The sequence below is a fragment of the Lottia gigantea genome, assembly GCF_000327385.1.
Source record: "Lottia gigantea unplaced genomic scaffold LOTGIsca_4, whole genome shotgun sequence".
Lineage (NCBI taxonomy): Eukaryota > Metazoa > Mollusca > Gastropoda > Lottiidae > Lottia > Lottia gigantea.
This window is the reverse complement of record NW_008709379.1, coordinates 1,742,176-1,765,753: the sequence shown is the minus strand read 5'-3', so window position 1 is coordinate 1,765,753 and position 23,578 is coordinate 1,742,176.

Genomic DNA, 23,578 nt, shown 5'->3' with positions numbered 1-23,578 from the left:
ACACATCTATGTTGGGGCTGTTGCTTACGTCGACGATATCACCCTCGTTACCCCGTCTCGCCAGGCACTTGTTTCGCTACTTAAGAAATGCGACGAATTTTCAAATGAATATGATGTTAACTTTAATCCCAATTTTCATATGTAAATTTAATGCATTTTTTAACCTTTTTAAACATGCAATATCAGATACTAAATATAAATTGCATGCCCTTATATGGTTGCACATTAAGGGTTTTATTGTACCTGGCGAAAATGTATACGAAAATACAGAACTCATAATTCATTGTTATCAATGCAATATTTTCTACGCCAATCATGAGACTGCAGAAAATATGCAGACTGCAGCAGCAATTAGAGATATGACGTCATTGATAGAGTCAAAAGAACACAAAGTGGATTACTCTAACATACAAGAAATCATTCATCATCTTTGTACATGGTAATTGTATTGATGTGAAGTTATTTATTGGATATATTGTCTAAATATCTTGTTTTTTGAGTACGAATAAAATATATATTATTATTATTATTAGACAAAGTCAGACGTAGATGTTTAAGAAATATTATACATGTTGTTCTCCAATGCTGTCACAAGAGAATTTTTTATTTTTAAACAGTATTTCTTCAAGAATTACAAATATTACAATATACATATAGATAAACATATGGTTTTGGAAACAAGCTTTAAAGCTTATATAAATCCATTACCATTCAAAATTAGTTACAATACGATACAATAGAAATTAGGGAAAAATTTACAAACTATTTACACTAAATGAGGTTCTCTCAATTGTATCAAGGTTGTAAGACAGCAGATATGGTTCAGTAAATTTAATTGTATGGATGAAATAAAATGTTTGTTGGAGGTTTTGCTCATCGAGGTTTTGGTAATCGGCATGGCCCCACAACGAGTACTCACAAGAGTATTATTTGAAGAATAAACAAGTGCGTTGTGTCATATCGAATAAATCCATAAACTAAGTAATTATCCACGAAACTACAGTTAATTATTGAAAAACGCTATATATTTTCAGTGTTTTTCAATAATTACTTAGTTAAATGGATTAAGTGTATTTTCAACTTCAACTTTTATGTTTACTTTTAAGCATACAACTCTTAGATGTTAGCAATCATATCACCCAAAATGTATTATACCAAATTGTATCAATATATTAAATGAAACCTTCAACAGGTCATCGGTATGAAGAAACTATCCAGAACATGTTTAGCTTATTTCAACCATAATTGATAGAAATTTGTTACCCCTTTTCTCATCTTGGTAACTATATCTGTTTCTCAATTTATCAAAGGACCTTTTTTTACCAATGATACTCTAGTCTCAGAAACGGGATTTTTTTTTTATCTAAGTCAATCAGTAATAGTTTGCATAGCTCACTGTCGAAATATGATCCTTCAAGTCCATGTGTGTCCAGAATTATCCGCTTTTTTATGTTAAATTTTAAGATACTCAGATGTGATATATAGGAAAGATATACATAGGAATAGTAGTGAGTTTGAAGTATTTTTAAAGGAATTATGCGATTTCCGTACATTTCAAGTACTTCTGAAGACTATAAATATATATTCAAGACTAAAATCAACCCCCCAAAACGGCGCATCTGTCACTTAATATATAATGTATTGGCAATTATTTTCATTCGTTCAAGTTGCTAATTGTATAATTTCATTCTATTGAATTTAAATATTCAAGGGGGGTAACCATACTATAAGACAGATTTCTGATTTTCCAAACGGTAACACAATTATGTTTTTTGCATGGTCGGTAATAACGCAAACACCATAAAGAACCGAAACGTTTAATGTTTGTAAACACAATTCACTGAAATTACCAAACATTTAAATAAATGTTATTTTAGGCAGTAAATTGTCAATTCCTGACAAAGGAGAAAACCAACACTATCAATAATACGACTGTCTAAAGACTGTATAAATTTGTTCATTTCTCCCATTTAATGACCATCATTTTCTAAATATTAGATGGTTTTCAAGGTATTAATGACTGCAATTTACTCAATATTTCCAAAATTACAGACATGTTGAATGCGAGACTCGTGAATAAATACCCGTTTAGATGTAACTAGCGTCATTAAGCTCTTTTATAAATGATGTCATTAGTGTGGGATATGGTAATGATATTTAAAACCACATTACTTCATACCAATTGTAGACGCTGTTTAATAAATTCATATTTAAAAGCATGTGATGGTCTTTCAGGGAATTTTTTCGAAGTTTCTGCATTTTTGAAAATGCGTCGACATCGGCTAATGCGCACAAGCACAACTGAAGTGTGTATACAGTGTTTTATTCGTTCTATTCTATTTAACGACCTCGAACCCCTTTAACATTTCTACAGTAAATTACAACGTCTTGAGAGCATATATTCCCGACCATGTTATCTACATTAGGTTATAACATTGGTCGTTATTTTTTAAATTCAACAACAATTATTTTAAAAGTATTTGGAAATAAAATATAATGGAATGTCTGGCAAATTTACATAATAATACAATTGATAGATAAATTGAAATTTTTAAAAAAAAATTCAACGAGTTAAAAAGTGTAGACATAAAATAGAGATACAGCCATAGTTGTCGATCAAGTGAAATTTTTAAAATCACCACTTTAGAGTTGACTGGTTTGATTTTGCATGTAATATTTTGTCTAAACATGATTTCACACATATACAACTTGATGGTCACAGATTCAGATATGTTTGCTAGAAAGTAGAATTCGAGTAATTAACGACAACTGGTATTATTCAGTTGCCGGTGCACTCAGGTTTACTGATGAACTCAACCAAGTGTCAACAAGTGCTATTACAGTTATTCTAAATTTCTGTTAGAAGCAAGATCGACCTGAGGCCTCCTTGTACAAACTGGTATGATATTGTCAGGTTCCACTATTTGCTATCAGTCGTGGAAATCCAGTTACAATGTCAACCTTCCATTTGAATCATATAAACACTGTGGCTTCTGTTTTTACATTTGATGAATCAATGTAATTTTGATTAATGCACAAAGTATATTCACGATACCGTAAAATGGGGAGTATTTAATTACGTTTTTTTTAGTTTTGATCAGGTGGAAATTTTTCAACCAGGATTTCCTTGGCACGGATGACGTTTGGAGAAAGATTTAAATAAAATTAGTTAGCTTTTTTGCACTTGATTGGTCTAAAGAAGAATATCCACACCATGCAGCGTGCAACGAGGAAATTTAGTCAAGACAGTGGCATCATCTTACTCTGTTTCAATTTCCATCTCTCGAGGGGACTCGGTAAATTTTCCCACCCCAACAACTATGCGCCTTTCCCAAATTGAACACTCCTACCTCCAAGGAACAAACAAAGAAGTCGTTCGGGTGAGGCAGTAAACCGATCTCTCATATGCTAGACACTGTGACTCCGAGAATCTTGGAGCAACAGAATTGTCAACGGCTGAAGCAATTGCTGGATGAAGTCTTAATGTGAGCACTGACAATTACAATCAGTTCCTCAAAATTAAATCTTTTCGTTGAACTGAGCGATCGGATACTTCGACAGTCATCGGAATTAATTACTTGTAGACATAGATAAAAAAAAACATAGACTTTATTTACAAAACACAGTATAATCTGTATAATCATAGGTCAAAACTTTTCTTAAATTCTTTTAAAGACGGTGTCGAGAAAAAAAAAACCTTTCAACATAGAACATGCACATATAAAAGTAGACGGAACCTGTAAATTAACTGCGACACTGGAATACTCAGTAGTTGTTTTTTTTATCGAGAAACCAGTATCACTGCCATTTATCTCTTCATTATTAGTATGCATTTAATAAGCATTAAATATTTAACACTTTTTCTTTGATGCATTTTAAAATGCTTTCGACCCATTATGTCCTGGAAGAAATCAAACTAACTAAGGCATTTGATGTGCTAAGGTGGGGTGATGTTGATAAATGGAAATAGGGAAAGAAGAAAGGGAATTATAAATGAAGCTAATATCTCATTCCTTTTTGTGATAAATTCTGTTTATTTTGCTACACGCAATTAGTCAGTGATGCGGATAGTATGATGTAACCCTTTCTAGAATAATTCTTATAGCACAATGACCTGATTGTTCGTAGGGGCAAGTAATATATCCGAAGGGGCAATGATGTATGGTATTTAGTTAGTAATGGAATTTGTCGGTTTTTAGAATTTTTCAGGAAGGCAATCCAGTTTTTCGGGGTGTGAGGAAGGGGAAGTGGGTGATAAAAAAAACCTCTTCGTGCGACTGGATTATCGAAGCTTTAAAAGTTTTAAACTTTGGGGAACTCAAGGCCTTGGCTACATTTCCAATCGTATAACATGAATGCTCAGAAACCCAGTTTTCCGTGATCATATTAGTATGTACGATAGTTGTAATCTGAGTACCTTTCATGATCGATGGTCATCACATATGAATTTGTTAAATAACGATTATAGGAAGAGGTTAGGTACACGAATTTCATGAATAATTTTGTCTTGTGATAAATTCCGAACATGATGTATCTCAAGCAGCTGCAAGTTACGATAAATGCATTTATATTATTCTAAAAATGTGTTTCGTTAAGCTGTGTATTGAGCTACAATGCTCAACAACGTTGCTATAGATTAGCAGATTGGCTGGAAAACATGAGAAGTCGAAAATCCCCTAGGACATGCTAGTTGATCGCAACCATTACTAAGCTAAAGTGTATAGACGTAATGAGCGACAATACGTCTGCTAAGGAATAGGAATCGGTCTAAATTTTATCGATTGACCGTTTCATTAACTCAATTAGGTGATTACATATAGTTGCAGAGAAGAATGCTTTCAGTGGCTAATGCTTTAAAGGATTTGATTCATATTATGTAATTTGCCGAAACCGATGCGGATATTGTTTCTGCTGCTGTAAAAGAGGGCATGACCCTCACATACATTTCAATACTATAATGTATAAATACAGTATTCTAAGAATGTTGAATATGGAAGAAGTGTGAGTTTATACTACTGTCTTTGTGAAATTGTCTTCATAGCTCACTGCCTGGTGTTCCACTTATTCTAATTATGGACGTAAAACTTCATTCATATCATTCTATTTAAGAGTTTAGAGCAATGTCATTTATCGTAATGTTACTCCGCCTGTAACACCTGACATTCCTGTACTGTTGTTCATGTGGTTGGGCACTGTTATGTAACTGTTACGGGATTTCAATGAGGTTTCGATTTCTTCCTGCTTTAAAATATTATTACATGGATCAGTCATGGTATACCCCTGGCACAGTAAAATCCAGCTGCCCCTGTGTAAAGATTATTTGTGTTGATCTGAACAAATGAATCGGATTACTAAAACATAGAACTCCTAGCAATTTGTCATATATTTGATAAAAAAAAAAAACATAAACGAATTTCTGAACTATCTTCTGGCTATTACTTCTTAGTTTGAATGATGTATTAAAAGCGCATTCGGTCAGTGCTTCCCGATCAGACGTTTGCTGTGCATTGCTGTTCTATGTCATGTCATGATATTCCTACACGATAACTATAGATAAATCTTAATCAAGAAACAAAGGACATTATATTCGATACATTTATAATTCTCTTTGATGCAAGATTGTTTTTAAATTTACTCTTTAGAACTACTACTTACACAGGTAGGTTTTAGCAATGCTCTTTGTAGTCGGATAATTGTGAGTCCGCGAAACAGGTCCTTACTTTACATTACCTTATCGGATGTCGTGTTTTTGGAATCATCTGGTTAAAGGATATGCTACATAATAAAGGGATAAGTTCGTCATTTTAGTTGACACAATTCCTTAAAATTACCTCAAACTAGGAATTTAACTTTCTATTTCTTTATAATAATGTCTTTTCTATGGCAGAGTCTTAAGAAAAGACGAATCTTCATTTTATTTTTAACGAGGATAATTCTGTTTCTGAGACTAAACGAATGGCGAATCTGTCCCTTTAAAACTTCTATAATTATTTTAAATGTATAGTTCAAGCAATAAGTAAGAAGTATTTTTATTCGTTACAACCTTTTCTTTTCGACCAACAAACTGTTGGTGTTTTTTCGCAACCGTGTTAGCGATACTTTAATAATTGATTATGGTTAGGGCAGGAATGTTTTTCTTCAATTGGACTAGACATATTTTAATTTGACTTGTCTCAAGCTTTCAACGAGTGTAGGCATGAAAGGCATTAGTATGTCTGACTTAACTACTTTTTAGCAAGAACTCGTGTCATGTATAAATAATGGCTGATGAATAAGAAATGAATTAGGACTATTCTAGACTTTAATTGGTTTCACTTAAAATACTAATTGTTTTCACAAGTTGAAAGGCGACTTTATTTGAAGGGATATAGCTCTCAAGTCCTCAAGCAATGGGGAGTTTGTTGCCAGTTCTATCCGGAGATTGGCTTTTGACTTCTCCTTGTATGTCCACATCGGTGTGATTTGATGCCCCTAGGACATTTAGAAAGCGAAGAAATTGTTTTTGTCTTGGACAGGGAAAACATCCCCCTTTACACACTGTGTGGTGTTTTCATTAGCCCAATTAGGTACAGTAAAATATGATAATAGCTATGTGACACGGCGCGGCATATTGTTTTACGGGTTCTTAACTATAGAAAACAATCGATTTTGTTTTTAAAATTAATTAAAATTTAAGACTCAAAAGAGACAAAAAGGCTTTACAAAGTAAGTGAAACACGAACAATATCTTGTTTTCCTGCTCATGTTTCGAAACTGCCAATTTCTCAAATCTTCAAAGTTGTCTAATAATCTTTTCATGACAATGTTGTGTAGTGCTTCAAAGAAATGGATATAAGATTAAAGGCTTATGTCATAAGATTAAAAGATTAATTACTTCCTTATATCAATTCTGTTATGCTACTAACATTAATGCTAACCTATTTGTTCTCTTACCATCTAGTTTTGTATTTGTCTCGACCAATGTTTAAAACCTATACGCTGATAGTAAACTAAGTACTCCCCTACTAGTTCTAATCTGTTGCAATTAGCACTGTTCTTACTGGAATGCATGTTGTTTACAGTTAGACTTTAAGTTCTCCACCCAATTACCAGGTAGTTTTAAACAGTCGCACATCGCATGGTTTTTACTAAAAATATCACAAATTTGTTCGGACGGATGTTTTTATATACCCATGCTGCTAATAGTGAAACTAAGAAAGAAAAATAAGTAAGAACTATATTTTAAAGGATAACAACTTAGGTTCACAGATAAGGATCCTTTGTACCTGGTCCTTTGCCAAACCTCTTGGTATTGATCTTTCCCGGATTATCCGTACCCATTACAGCTGGGATGACTGGAATTATGAATGAAATGACTTATTCGAGGTCATCGGACATTCCCACGTCGATCGAGATCTGAACTTACAGACACCATTTGTTCGACGTAACCAAGCAATTCGGTCCCTTAAACGGTTCCATATGGCTTGATTCTTAGTGGAAATGTCACGAATTATCCGAACGGATGAGTTAAAACCTATGCTGCTTATAATAATACTTCAAATTATCCAGTCGAATGAGCTCTTACTTTTGATGCTTTCAGACATCCCCTTTTTGTCTTTTTTATCCAGCTAATTCCAGACATTAAAACAGTGTTAGATAATTGCATATCACTCATATCTGTATAAAAAATATGCTTTTATCTTGTTGAAAACAGACTGGTAATAATTAAGTTATATATCGGTCTCTATAGACATTTTCTTTTTCCATCATTTTCTCATTGGCTGTGGGCTAAAACAAACCCGATTGATAATAAGCTTTGTAGAATATCACATCAGTTTTTTATTTTAGTCCGAAATAATATTGTCCTGAATGTATTTTCCAGAAGTTTACCAAAGATATATGGCATAAAACTGAGAGAAAAACTTAAAGCCCTGGAATCCCTCCATGGAAGAGACTACACAATTTGTCTATTTGTGACCATAGAATACTACCACTATGGCAAATTTTGAGCATAGAAAACTACCATTGTGTCCATCAAAACAGTGTGATCAATTTCGACCACAGAAAACTACCATTGTGTCATAAAATCGTGTAGATAGGTGAACCAATTTCGACTACAGAATACTGTTGCTGTGTATAACATAATCTGCTAGACAGTTGGACCAACTTCGACTACAGAAAACTGACGATGAGTTGGATAGTAAGTTCAGAAGTATACAAGCAGGAATGGATGATCCCATGGATCACACCGCCATAAGCTAGACGACAAGTGGAAAGAATATTCAGACGTGTAGAAGCAGGAGTCAATCTAAACCACACTGCCATAAACTAGAATTGGGAAAAGACCAAATAATAAAATCGGGAATTGGTGATTCCATGGTTTCAGATTAAACGACTGTGTGATAACTATTGTCTAATCAATATGAGTTAATAGACATGCCTACAGACTATTTCTATTGGGACCAGATTCTCATTTCCAATTTGATTTCTATTTTAAACCAGTTAACCTGATCAATGAATGTAGCAACATCATTAGGTTGGTTGTTTTGTTATTATGCATTTTTAACGATATACCATGTTCGAAATCCAATTCTTCTTCAAATACAGTCGTGAAGACTGCTGTTGATCTGAAATTGTGAAAAGGGAAAACCTATATAAATTTGAAGAAGGAAAGTGCAACAACCATATTACACAAGGTTTACAGCATAAGCTCTAACTGTTAGTAGGTATTGAATTTCCCGAATCATCCGTCATCAGCTGAGTAAACTGGTATATTAGGAAATATGACTGAATCATTTCGTCAAAATTTTACATTTTAAATTTCCGTCATAATCAAGGACCAAGAACACTCGTATAATATTAAGAAATTGATTTGATCAACTGGTGTGTCGCAAATTCTGACTTTAATTGTGATTTAAATAGAAAATAGAACGTGATCAACTGAGGCAATTGACTCCATTGTGAATTTTCAGTCGTGGATGCATTCAGTCAGGGTCGTGAGGGAAAAATTGGCAAAAAAGGAAAAAAATCAAAAAGTGTCCGTTGACCTTTCAGAGGCCTGGGGGGCGCATAAACTGTAGATCCACTCCCTATATACACTACCGTACTTATACCGAAAAAATCCAGCGATTGATCAAAATCTACCAGCCTACGGTAATATCTCCGTCTCGTTGTCACTTTAGGTTGGTCTAGAAAATAATTCGGTGAAGGTTAAATGTTATATTTATCACCAGACACCGTGTTATGTAGTATGTATAGTAACACCTGCTTGACATAGCTGATACACTAGAATAATTTAGAGCAAATTTACTACGTTCTAGTACATTCCAGTATATTGAGTGGTCTAGGTCGTGGGTGCGTCGTAAAAACGATTAATCAAAGTCTACCACAAATCTTTTTTTTCTTATAGTGAAGGTCCAAAAATGAAGTTTTTTTGCCCCTTGAATTAAAAATATTAACCAGGACATGTCTGTGTTGACTTTCTTTACAATGGGCTTACAATATCATAACATTGTATCACACTGGGTGGCCAAAAATAAATATAGTTATCACAATAAGTTATTAAGTCATAATTAAAGGAATAAAATACAAGATTCAAAACCTAACACATGTATAATGTAGAATCATGTCACATTTGTTAAACAGTCAACAATTTTGGAACAGTATATTTCATCTCGGATAGGTTAATCATGATAACATCTTTTACTTTATGATAGCAACCTTTACTGTATGATAGCAGCCTTTATTGTATGATAGCAGCGTGTACTAAACGGTAACAGCCTTTAATGTATGATAGCAGCCTTTACTAAACGGTAACAAACTCTACTGTATGATAGCAGCCTTTACTGTATGATAGCAGCCTTTACTCTATGATAACAGACTTTACTGTATGATAGCAGCCTTTACTGTATGATAGCAGCCTTTACTCTATGATAACAGACTTTACTGTATGATAGCAGCGTGTACTAAACGGTAACAGCCTTTACTGTATGATAGCAGCGTGTACTAAACGGTAACAGCCTTTACTGTATGATAGCAGCCTTTACTCTATGATAACAGACTTTACTGTATGATAGCAGCCTTTACTGTATGATAACAGCCTTTACTGTATGATAGCAGCCTTTACTGTATGATAGCAGCCTTTACTCTATGATAACAGACTTTACTGTATGATAGCAGTCTTTACTGTATGATAACAGCCTTTACTGTATGATAGCAGCCTTTACTGTATGAAAGCAGTCTTTACTGTATGATAGCAGTCTTTACTGTATGATATCAGCCTTAACTGTATGATAGCAGTCTTTACTGTATGATAACAGCCTTTACTGTATGATAGCAGCCTTTACTGTATGATAGCAGTCTTTACTGTATGATATCAGCCTTAACTGTATGATAGCAGTCTTTATTGTATGATAACAGCCTTTACTGTATGATAGCAGCCTTTACTGTATGATAGCAGCCTTTACTGTATGATTGCAGCCTTTACTTTATGATAGCAGTCTTTACTGTATGATAGCAGCCTTTACTGTAGGATGGCAGCCTTTACTGTATGATAGCAGTCTTTACTGTATGATAGCAGCCTTTACTGTATGATGGCAGCCTTTACTGTATGATAGCAGCTTTTACTGTATGATAGCAGCCTTTACTGTATGATAGCAGCATTTACTGTATGATAACAGCCTTTACTGTATGATAGTAGCCTTTACTGTATGATAGCAGCCCTTACTGTATGATAGCAGCCTTTACTGTATGATAGCAGCCTTTACTGTATGATAGTAGCCTTTACTGTATGATAGCAGCCTTACTGTATGATAGCAGCCTTTACTGTATGATAGCAGCCTTTACTGTATGATAGAAGCCTTTATGATTTCAGCTTTTCTATTTCTTCAATGCGTCCAACAAATGGTAACTATTTACCATCGACTGAAATTTGAATCAATTGATGCAGTCCTCAAATTATTCTAAGTATTATTAAATTAAGTTCACCTGCATGTTTAATATTTCAAAAGTAAGGCATAATATATTGATCCTTAAAGAGGTTGTTTTCTATATTTTTATGTGTATCGGGGACACAGACAGCATCAATTTGCACCATTCCAATTTTTTCCTAATTACCCACCCATTTGATGTGTGTAATTAAAATGTAGGCTATTCTTAATTAATTATTTTCTAAAACGATCCCTTTGATAACGTATCAAATTATTAATAGCCCATTATTCTGGATATATTAAGTTTTGTTATCAATTTAAGTTAAATATATATCGTATCGTGATAAAATGCCACTAAAATATTGAAAAACAAAAACATAAAAACTTCTTTCTTGTCAAAAATTGAATCTTACTGTTAATACCGTCTTCATTAGCCCATTCGATGCAGAAAAGTAAATCTCATTTCATTTAATCTAATTTTTTTCATTTTTTTGTTTTGAAAGTTTGAATTTCATTAATAAAAAAAACTTCGAAAAGTATTTGTTTTCCACAAAACCATTTCATGTTTCAATAATAAATGAAAATATATATAAACGATTTCTTTTAAACTTAGAAGACGGAAATTTATGAAATTGCTGTTCATCAATATGACACTTTTATTTATTCTGACTCAGATTTTGGTTTAAAGCAACCATTTTGTCAATAGTTTTCTAGTCCGAAGCATCTGCATCTATTCCAGCCTGTTCTATTTTGGCAGTTGTCGACTGCAGTAGAGTCAGAAAATATAGGCCCTCTTTATATCTAAATAGCTTTAAAAATAACCCGCATTTGTGGAAATGCGGAAAGTCTACATTTAACAAGACCTTTGTATCTTTTCAATCTAATGGTTTTCATTCATTCTATCACCTTTCTCAACCTGCTAAAAAAGAAACTGTCCCGTTCCCCCGGAAGGAATCATTTCATAAATCAGTTAAGAATGGTACAACATAAAGTTCATGCCTTCAACTTTTATTTACAGCACCCTTAAATGTGTTAAATATAGTTTATTTTTGATTCAAGTCATTTCAACCATATCTGTATTTAGTTAAAATAGTTTAAAAGTCACAAAGCTTTAAAATTTTGTTAGATTATTTAAAAACAATCAAAGAGCTAAAGGTTTAGACGACGAATTTATGATTTAATAAGGAAAAAAGGTTTTGTGGCTTGCAACAGCGAACTCGAACAGTTAAATAATTACCTACATAACATAACGACGTTAATTTGTCTATGATCAACGAGCAGAAACGGCTTTGGAGTCAGAAAATATGTCTCTAGTAATCCCCCGAGTCTCTATTTTAAAATCGAACACCGTTCTTGACGTATTTACTTGTAATGTATTTTATGTATGATTTCACACTGTCGTCCATGAAAGGAAAAGTCATATGAAAGATTTTCTTTTGTTAAACGATTACATCATAAACTGTTACAATTAAGATTCCAACATACAATGAGAGTTTGTAGTGTTTGTAGTTGTACCCCCCCCCCCTTCCCCACCCCCACACTGCCCCACCCCCACACTGCCCTGTAAAACTATGTGAGTCCCAGCCCCCACACCTCTGTCCCTTGACAATTCTGAAGTCCGTTCTCACTTCTCAAAAATCTGCTAAAAACAGCTGTGAACATTTAAACTGATTGGTTTAGATAAATCCTGTTTCTGAGACTGAATTACGATTGGTCAAAGTGATGGCGAATCTGTCCCTTTGACTAGAAAGGAGGTATGCGGCAAGTCTCCTTTGGAATTGGAAATAATTTCTCAAAAGTGTAAAAACACCAAGAAAAGTATTCTAGACCTCTGGGTAATTCTGTATTAAGTGGTATATAATGAGTTATATTACATTAAATAGAATCGAAGTGACCACAGGCTACTGATACATTGACCATTACTATATGACCAGAAGGTAGCGACTGGCATCAATAACGTTAAGTAACATGATAAAACTGAATCAACGTCCTACTTTCCCGAACTTGTGGAAATTCAGCGCACAACTGTTTTTCGTTTTTCAGGATTTCGCGATCTGATTTTCTGAACTTGTGGTACAACAATATGCAATGCTAAAGTTCTGTCATGTCGGCGGTGTCAGTTTGCAAAAAAACTTCTGCAATTTTGTGCTGTCGTGTAAATTCTGACTTCCATTGGTTCTGGCTTATTGAATGCTTGCTTGTCAAAGCATGCTGAAATTAACTTGATAGACCTAATGCGGAATTTAATTTTTTCTAAGCAACATTCCAGCATATGTTCTGATTAAAATGAATTGGTGTGTGTCCATCGACCTTTTAAATACCATGCAGATACTATGTGGCACATCTTTTCAAAACCTCAAAACCTTTTTACATCTTCATCACAGTTGTGTGTGTTTCTTGTCAGCTACTATTTCGTGCTGAAAAAAATAGTGCAGATAAATGGGAGGAAGTCGGCAATCAGCAATCTGTTGATGATTTGTAAGGTCTCTTGACGTCTACTAACTAACATAAATATTTAATGCACACGGCACAAATTGTGAGTAGGTGTTATGAAAAAACATTATGGCTCGATATTTGAATTCATCGATAAATGTCAATAGGTCTCTTGTATTGTCCGGACATTGCGTGAACATATACTTCTGTGTTGAACAATACTTTCATGTTTCGACACACTATAAATGACACAGATTATCAGCTCTATATTACTGCGAATCGAGATTAAGATACTTGTGGTTGATTGCCCTTATTCGACTTGAAGTAACGCCTGTACGAAATCGTTACATAGCTTTACATTTGTTGTCAGCTAAGATCCAGATCAATCCGATTTTTCATCTTGGAAGTGTGTATTTTATTTTATTACCTCCCTTGATAAAATTATGATGTAGCCTCGCATAATAGAGCAACATTTTTACTTTTAAATGAACGGTGGTGACGTCTGTCTACAATTCACATAGTAGACATTTCCACCTTAACATCTTGGTTTATAAAATCACTAGATATTGACACATATCTATTGAAAAAATAATATTATATACATGAATATATGCGATAATTTACAAAGTAACTTACGTGTATGAAGTAATAAGTTACTAATAATATGGATTTACTCTAAATACAGTAAACTAACATTAAATTCAATACAATTATCGATTATTATACTTTTTGAATGTCGTTAGATATTGTTCCCTTAAATTGCTAATGCATTTTGTCTGACGAAAATAAATTTGGAATCAGCCTTGGTCTTAAAAATATCTGGCCTTTACAGATTGACATTCTTTTCCCTGCAGCCACCTAAAAAATTTCTGGAAAGAAGAATGTAAACTAATGAAAAGAGATATAGTCGTGTTGGCGGTGATATTAAAATTTTTTCCTTGCTTTTTCCCAGAGGGTATTATGAAATAATTCAATTTTGTTTACAGACAGGCAGCCATATGTTAAAGAAAATTATATCTCTTATGTCATATTGTTTTTAATGTAGTATTTTTTTTTCGAAATTTTATGTTTTCTCTGGGTTTGAGTCATTGATTACCTCATAAGGAAACGTCGCGATCAGATAACCATATCGGAAAATTTGTCCCCAAACCTTGACAGATTATAGTGGCACGGAGCCAGATATGTATACTAATTCAAGCCAAATTAGATTTCAATGGCTCACTTTTATACATGAGATTTAAATGAAATTCTGTCGATTTGAGTTGCCAAGAGAAAGGAGCTATAAATAGAAGTAGATTACTAGCTGATTACAATCGTAATCTCTCTTAAGAACACTGTCATGAACGCTTATAGTGGAAGCAAGCAGCATCGGAGAAAGCTCGTGTTTAATAATTCCAGATATCCTGAAATATACTGTCCTATTAGTGCGTTTTATTCAACTTACATTAAACTCCTATTGATGCAAAATCATTCTTGAACGGCTTCAACCATTAATCAGAGAACCTGTATCTTTGTCTGTAGGATGTTGACCTGCATGAAAATGTCCAATAGAAAATATATCTACGTACGTGGTTGATGATACAGAAACAAAGGTCTAGAAATGCCGTGAATACATATTTTTTTCAAAACCGAACCGTGGGCAGGAAACAAGAAAGACGAAAGGTAAACATCTAATTTTTACAAGGATAACAACTAAATTTCATATCCTACAGGCTTTGATCTTTCTTGGATTATTCGTGCCCATTTACAGCTAGGTCAACTGGAATATTGCGGAAAGATGACTGATTGAAGTTCATCAGATTTTAGCATGCATTTCAAGGAAATCAAACATTTTCGAATTCAAATTTTAATTTCAAAGGATACACCTGTGAGAAACATGCCTAGTATATTTTCAGATACTATTTTCAATACTATTCCATTGATAGCTAAATTGATTGGGGAAAATGCGTAAGTAACCCCTCTCCATAATATATTACAATATATGATGTGCATATTATAAATTATAAAATATATAAATATATAAACAAGCTCAAATGTATTTACAGGAATTTTTAAACATATTGGAATAGTTAATCAGTGAAATTGCATCGGGAAGGAGATTTATAATGAATTAAAGTATTTTTAAAATCTTAAATTCTTTTTTTTTTAATTTGTATCTTGCACCGTGTGGTAATGTTTAATAGAGTACCAGGAAGTGGTAGTAGAAATCAGGCGTTTCTATTTCACGGAAATACCTTATATGTAATGTGTTTCAGTGTAATATTGGACTTGGAATACCTCTGTTCAAGTACAACACACTGTATACCCAGTGCATTTAACACCAATTTCTTCTTGAAATAAAGTAAACAGTTTTAGTGCCTTACTTCTGTCAGAAATCTTCAGGAAGAATTAAGTTCTTAATACAACATCCTCTTTAGAAGTGATCAGCGTAGTGAAGTATCATAGTTACAGTACTATTTCATTCTACATATCTGGAACATGTAACTCCATATCCTCTTGAAACAGTCAGACATTTTTCAATCGATATTTTCCCGCCATTGACCATCAACAATCAATATAATTAGACGGTGGTCAAGTTGCTTGACCAGTCGCCAAGAACGGTAGATAATTCAATTCAGCTCTATTTGATTGGATTGCTTTAAGGGTGATAAGTAAATCTAATTAACGTTTCATGATAACCTTGTATATTCTAGAAAGGTGATATCATTTCAATGATAACTGGTGACTTTTTAACTGATAATTCAGCTCGCTTTAATGAAATCCAAAAACAAAATCGTGAAAAGTAATTGAGGCAAATAGATTAATATTTCTGTGAATGTTGTTGTGTGGTTATTATGTATTTTCATCTTTCCCGTCTCGATTTTCAGACATCCTTATAGTTTTTTTATGATTTAATGAGGTCAGTATTGCTTTAGGGTATAGTAAGAACTTGTTTTTTCTGTCTTGTCCCTCAAACTATGCTGTAAGCTTTGTCAAACACCAACGTGTTATGTCTGTCATTCCTATAGATAAGTGTAGAACATAGACCTTATATTAATCTTTAGATCGAATCGTCGCATCTTAGGAGTGCATTTAATATTCGGTTCGTACTTCTGAACAAAACGGACATCAACTTTGCAATAAATCTAAACGGATCACCCAAAAAGTCAAAATTAATCCAAACATCTCTCTTTGGCTGATTTCTTTGAAGCACCTATTGGACATATAAAATCGCATCCATCCTTTAATATCGATCGATATTATATATAATTCATATTATATGTTCTTGTTTACATTTGTTTACACTTGTTTGTGCTCGTTTACACTATTATTTGTGCTTGTTTGCGCTTGTTTACACTTGGTTGTGCTTGTTTGTTTTTGTTTAGCGCTTTAGTCGGACCGGAAATGTGTCACTAGAAGACCTCAGAGTCATTATGGACGCATTTTCAAAGCACTGGTTCATAGAAAAATGTTTGACGTATATACATCACCAACGCCAGACAGAAAGCATACAAGATAAATGCATTAGACAGAAAAAGTAATAAGTATGATATATTATAAAAGTAAATTTTTGTAAGAACTAATACGCAATTTTTAAAGAAAAATCTTTAATGAAGGTATAATACAACGGCTAACGTCTCTGGCCAGTCATGTGTGAAATTTAAAAGCTGTATAGAAATTCCCTTAACATCTTTCAAAATATTGATCGGTATATCAAGACGTTCGGGGACCACTCAACGCATCACAAGCTTGCAAATAAATTTAACCATTTCCATCGCTTGAATGACGTTAGTGAACTCACATTGGAATACCGTGTATATTTTTATCGCTGTAAAAAATCAAATATTGAAGCCGAGATAGCCAACTAATTAGACTAAAATTGACAAATTTATTGATTTTTAAAATTGCGAAGAAAATACCAAACACCTTGTAAATTTCCCAAGAGTTTTTCATTTCGATAAGTTGTTAACGCCGTGTATTTTTTTAAGTTGACTTGGGGAAAACGGACAAATTACTCTTCAAAATAATGTGTATTAAAAGAATCTGACAGAAGCGTTTTACGAAGACAACAAGATTTTGTAATCTAAAGAGTACCATCGAACCTTCTACTAAACAAAGTAACAACCTAATTAATGGAATAATTCCATACAGATACCAAAGTATCATCTCACAGAATTTTCCAATCTATAGCTAGATACATGTTGCACTTAAGGTTCGAAGTATGCAAATGAGAAAGTTAGAACCATTTTTTACAAAGATAACAAATTAGGTTCACGCGAATAAATAAACCAAGTACTAACGATCTGAATCGCAAAACGAAACCCGTATCAACATATTGACGAAATATTGGTAGCATCTAATGAACGAAAGTATATCAATAATAACTGAGTAAGTATTTCATAATGAAAAGTGGTATCAGATGTCTAGAAGAGTAAGCATACCCTGCTTTTCCAGCTTTTCCGTGGCAAAATATCTTTGCATTTATCTTTCCTGATTTTTCGTACCAGTCAACCGGAAAAATACCGTATACTTTTGGGTCATGTCGAAGGGCTGACATGGAAAAAATATTCTAAAATAACATAACATACACTTTGTCTACAAAGTCTTAAAAACATAATTATTTTGTGGTAACAACAGTATGATTTTCCGGGTCACTATATGCAGATATCACATTTTTATGACATCATAGCATCGTTCATATCTGTATAAGGGAATGTATAGCTAACGCATTAGAATGTCTTCATTTCTGTTCGTAAGTTTTCGGTTAATAATTAACAATCATAGTAGATAAACGGGTAAAAAAATATGCATTTTGAAGGTGATATTCTGCTGATTAAATCCATCTGCTGGTATATGCGTACTTTGCCAGCTAAAACAATGTCTCAATGACCTAGTAAATGTAACTGCTTGGAGACGTAGTAGTGCTGTCTGGTTTATTCTTAAGATAAGTCAAAGATCGTTTCACGCATTTGGTTTTAAAAATGCCTGAATAGGATTATAATTTGATCCTATTCAACTAAAAGGATCAATTTTTGATTCCATGAGATTCAGACTTTTTCATTCAGAGTAGGAAGACGAGTTTTTGTTCTCATTTTAAATGAAAGGGGGATTAATGCAAACACTGGGATTAATTATGACATGGTGAACAATGGAAGCTTACTAATTACCAACACAATCATATAACAGATGCAGTCAGCTGCCTGTTTTATAAATCGGTTAGAAAAATTCGTATAACCTGATCGGTGTAGTCCGGGGCACCTTGAAGCGAGTCTCAGATGCACAAAAGTAGGATGTAAGACTTCCAAGCAAGCGTCCCAACGATTGAAATAATTAGTACCAAAATAAGCAATCCTCTAAGCAGATGAATTTGCACAAGATGTAACCCTTCAAGTGCCCCAATGAATGTAGCCTAAGGATTACACAAGATCAACAATAAATATCAGCAAAAACAAGCAATTCAAACAGATAAATTCTTTATTTGAGATGACAAACTTGTAGAAGTGAGACATGATTGTCATTACAGGTATATCCGAAGGAATTAAAACTGATCTTCATATATACGAGCGAGCGCCTGAATGATTAAACATCAAACACTACCAAGCAATCAGATAATGATGAATTTGTAAACTTGAGGCAACTTTGTCATTATGGATGTATCGTAAAGGGTAACCTCTTATCTTCGTATATTCAAGCAAGCGCCCAATTAATTGTGGTACCAAGAATGACAGGATCAACAATGAATAATATCAATTTGTGTAAAGCAAGAAATCAAAATGGGATTCTCCACGCAAATGAATTTTTGAGGATGAGGCAGTATTGTGATAACAAAAAAAACAGACATGTCTACTACCAAAAAAGCAATCTAGAAGGGAAGATATTTGTAAAAGGAAACAGGATTGGCATTATTAGCGTATCGGGAGGGGGTAACAAGAATCTTAAAAAATTCGAAAAGTTTTTGGTGAGATCTAACTGTGGGAAACCAAACATCAGACAAAGTACATTCGAAGGAAATAAGACGATTCTTCCGTGCCAGAAATTTCGCGAAGAAAAAAATTCTTGACAATGATGTCTGTCTCGTTTCAAACCAACATTAAATTAGATATTGTTACAATTTGATCAGAATCCGACAATCCACGACCTTCGTTCCATCACCGTAAATTGGTATATTGTGTGTTGGCTCGTTCGCCGTCATTCAAATTAAAGGCTAAATTTAATTGAATATTTAAACATTATGATCAAGTAGTTTAGGTGATTGACTGATAATTCCTACTTGCTTTGATTGATAATTGAGTAAACGTAGCACGTCTTTTTCTTCCCTCTACTTCAAGAATTCAATCATAATGGGCGCCTGTCGCTCTCGCCATTAACAATGTTCTCGTAGAAAAATCAATTTACTTTTCTCTGTGTTCATCAGACTTCGTTTCGAGACATCAAGAGACTATCTTTAAAAGGAACATGATTTTTGTCTCTCAGATCTTAAAGGGTTTGAGAATAAAAGCATCTAGAAAGTATATTAAAAGGTGATGTCTTTGATAATCTCTGTCGGTGATCCTGGATTTGAAGAGACTATAATTACGCCTTGTAAAAAGGTTTTCTTTATCAAAGCTGAAACATTCATTAAAGCATATTATTTTATGATTATGGTGGGAAAAAGTTCCAGAAAAAATGCGTCATCTTAGATAATCTTGCGGATACAGAAATTAGTAGACCTAAGTAATAGAAATAGTTGGTCTATCTTTAATGCCTCAGTCCCACTGGAAATCTATAAATCGGCGATGGGGAAATATGGAAAAGCTTTGCGATGCCTTGTGATGGATAGCGAAAAATTTTATAGAAAAAGGTGGAGCACTCCCATTTGATTCTGCAAAGGTCCGCTTAATATTAGGCGATAATTCTTCGAAATTCGACGATAATCTGCGATGGATCTGCTGACAATGACCATGATTGGTCGGCGACTGTTGCCGATGTATCGAAAAATTTTCAGCAATGTTTAGGGAAGGTTCACAGAATCTTCTCAACTATTTGGCGATTATTGGATCTAGAGGAGTCATTCTCAGTGAGTCAACTCTCACAGGGACTGGTTCAACCGGGCCCCAACCCTAACGACCCCAGATAAAATTGCAGGGGAAAGGTGCCACAACCCACTCATCTAGTTGAGCAGCTGGTCATTCCTTGGCGTGGTGGCAAGCAAGACAAAATGTTTTGGAAACGTTTATAGATCGTCACTAATAGTTGGACAGCATTTTAAAAAATATTTCGAATTTTTTTGTTAGTGTTTACTGAGTCCGAACTGATCACAGATTCTAAATGCAAAAGAATTTGCTCAACACTCGCTCTCCAATGTGACCAATTAAGCGACGTTTCAAAATGCAAAACCACCCAATCGACGACGGCGCGCCATAACAGTCCCATTGGACGTCAGCTACAAAAACATCTCCAACATGGCTTGTGGTGCTTTACGATCATCGCAGATGCACGGCGAACATTCTGCGTAAATCATTACGAAGTATGGAGATTGTCCACTTTTTCGGTCGCCAATGGTTCGCAAACTATCGCAAAGCCCAGTGGGACTGAGGCATAAAAAGGGTGGATATAAAAGTACCCATACGGAATGGGGTTCGGAAAACAGTTGGAAAAGGGAATCGAGTAATGACATGAAAACGTAATTACGAATTATGTCCTGAATCTATAGCTTTTTATTTTCTTAATTAAACCTTAATAAAGGTCTTGTAAGACTTGTAGGTCTACATATCTGTATAGGCTAGAGAAGTCTTTTTGATCTACAGAAAACAGGTTGCTGCTGGTGTTGCTAGCGATGTAAACCTTCTCGGACCCTGTCGCCTCTCTTCTACTGAAATTGTCAAATTAACATTCCTCAAAGAAAGTCCATATGAGTAATAATGTATAGTTGGTATGTTTATTTTCCGACATGATCTGCATTAGTAGTGGCACCAAAGTGGCAACAGAGGACAAGGGTTATGATATAGGCGAAAGTCTATTACCAATCCTTTTTATTATTATTGGAAGAATATTGTTTTAAAAAAGAGTACCGTTAGACTAACAGCACTGCCACACGAAGTAAAATTGATTTCAGTCCTTTTAAATGGATTTGTGACAATTCGAGAATCGTGGAGAAAAAATTAATAAAAGCCCGATGACGTCTGAGTATTATAACCTAAAATTGCTGGAGATAATATATTGTCAGCTGTAAATTTGTCATTTTGTCAGAACAAGAAAAACTCCCAGTAGGCGCTCACTAAATTTACTAAATCAAATAATCTTTTAAAACGGTTAAACCACAAGTTCTCGTGTAAGAGGATTAGAATTTGTAGATGACAGATGCTCTTTTAGTAACCTACTAGTTAAGGCATTGTATGGATTCGACATGTGATGTTCACAGAGTTTACATCTGTGATACCATCACTTATTACGATTTTACCAACATTTTTCCATGGGCTGTATGTAGACATAGACATGTGCAAACAAGACTGCAAACCTGTGGTTGTTTATTCCAGAGCAATCAAATCAGAATGTACTCATGGAAAAATGACTAGGAAGAGTAAGGGAGACGTACTTGAAGTTCACCAACCAAATTTTGCTGAAGATAATTTTGAAGAAAATTATATAGCAGACCCGGCTCTAGAACTCTAAAAACAAAATAATTTACACACTGCTTGTGGATGCTCCTGCTTTTTTTTATAAATACATCAATTGAGAGGAGAAATAGTGTTATTTGTCATAGTAGTATCAAATTGTTTGTAATAAATTGACGAATTTCTAAAACAGTAAATGGATGAGTTTAAAATTGGTTTCTTCAGTCTATCTTACTTAAGCAATCTATCACACAAATCAGCTTATCAAGCCAAATTAAATTTACCCTCTCTTCGTGAAATTATATTATCGCAGCCCGTGGTAGAGAATAAAAGCCGATTTCCTATTTCCAGAGTTTTGTATGACAAGAAAATTTCTTTTGTGTATTGAGGTATAACAGTTCTTATAATAACAGCGGCCTTGGTCACAAGGTAGATTTATTTAATGGTAATATAAGGTAATTAGAACATTATCAGATAAAAAGATCATTGTTGAAATAGTGCCATTCCATGTGGAACCACTGAATTTTAAAAGCATTTCCTTAAATCCAGCGCAGGGGGCTTAAGCATCACATGTAATTAACACTACTTGTAGATTGTCGGACAGTGGATTTTGCCCACAGACAGAGTTAAAGGGCCTAGTAGTATAACATAATTTGGTTCAGTTTGAAAAAGACAGGAAGGTCCTAAATATAGCTGACTGCCTTTTGCTGATAAGTTTACAGTGAAGCACATTTCAAACCAATATAATGCTACTGATGAGGCAAATGAAGGCATGCAGCGATATTTTCTCAGGACATGTGTATTCGTCTCATTTTTCTTTGTCAAATTTTGTGGAAACCGAAAGCTGGCACACGAGACTAGCAAACGGACAACCGTTAAAGTTACGCTAGCGCTCTGTAACAATCACGGTAATGACTGACAGCTTCGGTCAAATCACATTTTTAGAACCGGAACCATTATAATACCTACTACTCCAGAAATGGAGTACTTAATCTAACAGTTTTGTAGAATTTCAAGTTATTCTCAGCAACAGTACTCTTTGAGAAAAGTGTTAGATGGTTGATTGGTCAAGTGATGAAAGAAGCTGATTGACCACTTGTATTTGAAATATTGATTGATCAATGTCTGGACACTAATGAAGTTCATGTCCAGTGAAATACCAGCTATGGTCAGTTAGTTGATCTAATGTTATTTTAGTGATCCCGGTAGATTATATACGCATGATATCCGGACTACTCCGTTCTATTTATTTCTGGAAATAGAAATAGTCTGTCGTCTAGCTGAACAGCATTCGATATGAGATAAACCTTTATCAATTAATCTTCTTTTAGCTTTATAGTTCCAATTTCCGTTTATTTACATACAGTTAACGGTCATTTTAGGGCATGGTACCATTCGTCCACTTCTTTGTATCTTGTATTTTGATAGATTAAATTCGCGATGCTTTGTAGTATTTCAAACAATAAAGCGATTAATTTCAGGTATTCTTTTTGTGTGTCTGTTTTATATAGCATATATCCAAATTTGCGGTACCGTTACGTGACAATGTGAATGCCTTAAAGTCGGAAAAGTGGAATGTATTTCGTGGCACCTCACCGTGGCAACTTCACTTACTGAAAAAAATCCAAACCACCTTTCCCCACCTCTTACTTAATCATTGTCATT